At 45.9% G+C, this 3248-nt stretch overlaps 1 non-coding gene across 1 annotated transcript; it reads left to right on the forward strand.

Moving 5' to 3' along the window:
• The first annotated feature begins 776 nt into the window (after nt 1–776).
• LOC148165413 (small subunit ribosomal RNA) lies at nt 777–2697 on the forward strand. The gene has a single exon (XR_015771499.1). It is a non-coding gene; the product is annotated as a small subunit ribosomal RNA (ribosomal RNA).
• Nucleotides 2698–3248: the final 551 nt, after the last annotated feature.

A 3248-nucleotide genomic window follows, 5' to 3' on the forward strand; every position in this document is an offset into this window, starting at 1 on the left:
TACAATGGAGGATTATGTTTCTACTTTTCGTCCGATGAGTCGCAACAAAAATAAGTAATCCATCCGTCGTTGTTCGTTTAGTCGATCTGAATGCACTGTAAAAATTTATTAAAGTAAAATGTTACGTTTGCATTTCATGAATTTTGACAAACGTGTACCGAAATGTGTACAAATTATTTATTTCGACGACGACGACAACTTAGAACGGATGAATAAAATTAATTGTTGCAAGATTCAAACAAGGATGAAAAAGTCATAGAAAATTATTCCGTAACCATGATATTGGATTATTTTTTCTTCACTCTCTCCTCCGATGAGTCGCAACAAATAAAAATCCATAAATCAATTCATCCGTCGTTGTTCGTTTAGTCGATCTGAATGCACTGTAAAAATTTATTAAAGTAAAAATGTTACGTTGCATTTCATGAATTTTGACAAACGTGTACCCCGAAGTGTGTACAAATTATTTATTTCGACGACGACGACAACTTAGAACGGATGAATAAGAATAAAATTGTTGCAGGAGATTCAATCAAGGATGATGTGAAAAAAATGTCGAAAAATTTTCCATCCAGAAAGATCGCGTGGCGTTACGTCTCTTCTTACGAGGTTTTCGTTTCGCAGACACGCACACTTTCTTCAAAACAATAATAGGAAAGTGTTCAGTTTTTTATAAGAGCAGCAGGTGTCTTTCCGAAATTCTACGATTATTGTAGCTTATATGACTAGAAGGAAAGAAAGACTAAAACTCTCTTATTTTAAAACAAGAACGCAGTTCCCTGGTTGATCCTGCCAGTAGTCATATGCTTGTCTCAAAGATTAAGCCATGCATGTCTCAGTACAAGCCAAATTAAGGTGAAACCGCGAAAGGCTCATTAAATCAGTTATGGTTCCTTAGATCGTACCCACATTTACTTGGATAACTGTGGTAATTCTAGAGCTAATACATGCAAACAGAGCTCCAACCGGAAACGGAAGGAGCGCTTTTATTAGATCAAAACCAATCGGTGGCGGTCTCCGTCATCGTACAACTTGGTGACTCTGAATAACTTTACGCTGATCGCACGGTCTCGCACCGGCGACGCATCTTTCAAATGTCTGCCTTATCAACTGTCGATGGTAGGTTCTGCGCCTACCATGGTTGTAACGGGTAACGGGGAATCAGGGTTCGATTCCGGAGAGGGAGCCTGAGAAACGGCTACCACATCCAAGGAAGGCAGCAGGCGCGCAAATTACCCACTCCCGGCACGGGGAGGTAGTGACGAAAAATAACGATACGGGACTCATCCGAGGCCCCGTAATCGGAATGAGTACACTCTAAACCCTTTAACGAGGATCAATTGGAGGGCAAGTCTGGTGCCAGCAGCCGCGGTAATTCCAGCTCCAATAGCGTATATTAAAGTTGTTGCGGTTAAAAAGCTCGTAGTCGAATCTGTGTCCCGCGCCGCCGGTTCATCGTTCGCGGTGTCAACTGGCGTGCCGCGGGACGTCCTGCCGGTGGGCTTAGCTCGAGAGGGCGGCCCAACTCAATCCCGCCGCGGTGCTCTTCATTGAGTGTCGAGGTGGGCCGGCACGTTTACTTTGAACAAATTAGAGTGCTTAAAGCAGGCTAAAACTTCGCCTGAATACTGTGTGCATGGAATAATGGAATAGGACCTCGGTTCTATTTTGTTGGTTTTCGGAACCCCGAGGTAATGATTAATAGGAACGGATGGGGGCATTCGTATTGCGACGTTAGAGGTGAAATTCTTGGATCGTCGCAAGACGGACAGAAGCGAAAGCATTTGCCAAAAACGCTTTCATTGATCAAGAACGAAAGTTAGAGGTTCGAAGGCGATCAGATACCGCCCTAGTTCTAACCATAAACGATGCCAGCTAGCGATCCGCCGACGTTCTTCCGATGACTCGGCGGGCAGCTTCCGGGAAACCAAAGCTTTTGGGTTCCGGGGGAAGTATGGTTGCAAAGCTGAAACTTAAAGGAATTGACGGAAGGGCACCACCAGGAGTGGAGCCTGCGGCTTAATTTGACTCAACACGGGAAACCTCACCAGGCCCGGACACCGGAAGGATTGACAGATTGAGAGCTCTTTCTTGATTCGGTGGGTGGTGGTGCATGGCCGTTCTTAGTTGGTGGAGCGATTTGTCTGGTTAATTCCGATAACGAACGAGACTCTAGCCTGCTAAATAGGCGTATTTCGACATCCCAAAGGCCCGTCGATCCTGGGTTCGCCCGGTGGTCGTGCGCGGTTTTTACTGTCGGCGTACAAACAATTCTTCTTAGAGGGACAGGCGGCTTCTAGCCGCACGAGATTGAGCAATAACAGGTCTGTGATGCCCTTAGATGTTCTGGGCCGCACGCGCGCTACACTGAAGGAATCAGCGTGTCCTCCCTGACCGAGCGGTCCGGGTAACCCGCTGAACCTCCTTCGTGCTAGGGATTGGGGCTTGCAATTGTTCCCCATGAACGAGGAATTCCCAGTAAGCGTGAGTCATAAGCTCGCGTTGATTACGTCCCTGCCCTTTGTACACACCGCCCGTCGCTACTACCGATTGAATGATTTAGTGAGGTCTTCGGACCGGTACGCGATGGCGTTTCGACGTCGTCGATGTCGCTGGGAAGATGACCAAACTTGATCATTTAGAGGAAGTAAAAGTCGTAACAAGGTTTCCGTAGGTGAACCTGCGGAAGGATCATTAACGTGTCCTCGTACACACGAATTTTGACATATGTATAATTTATTATTATGCATTTTTATTTGATCGTGTCGATGTACACTTTATGTTTTTACAACACCGTCGTCGATGACATGGAGTCGACGGCACGATCTTTTGTCGTGCCGTTGCTTGTTTCTTTTTGAAACACCGTGTGTACGACGTTTTGAACTACGAATCGTACATATTCGGAAAAACAATAGCGTTACGCTGGCCCGCAGCGCCGGTCCTTGCGATCGAGTTTTTCACCTTTTTTGAACGAGAAAAACCGAATTCGCTCGGGCATACGGCTGTTTCTTCGGGTACCTAGATTTTTTGATTTTTTTTGTACTATCTCTCGATCTTTTCCAATGATGGAAAAAAGGAGGGACGCTTTCGGTTTTTCGACCGGATCGCGGAAAGTTGTGAACTCCACCGCGAAAGTCGAAAGACGTTAGAAGTCCTCTTTTTTCGGACACACGGAGAGGATGTAGCAGAGTAGTCGAGAAAGAAGAAAATCGCAGGTGTCGAATTAGGTTACGACTCCGTGGGTTTTA

The sequence above is a fragment of the Gnatocerus cornutus genome, unplaced genomic scaffold (genome assembly GCF_029298725.1).
Source record: "Gnatocerus cornutus isolate USDA-ARS CGAHR unplaced genomic scaffold, icGnaCorn1.1 ctg00000327.1, whole genome shotgun sequence".
In the NCBI taxonomy this organism is placed as follows: domain Eukaryota; kingdom Metazoa; phylum Arthropoda; class Insecta; order Coleoptera; family Tenebrionidae; genus Gnatocerus; species Gnatocerus cornutus.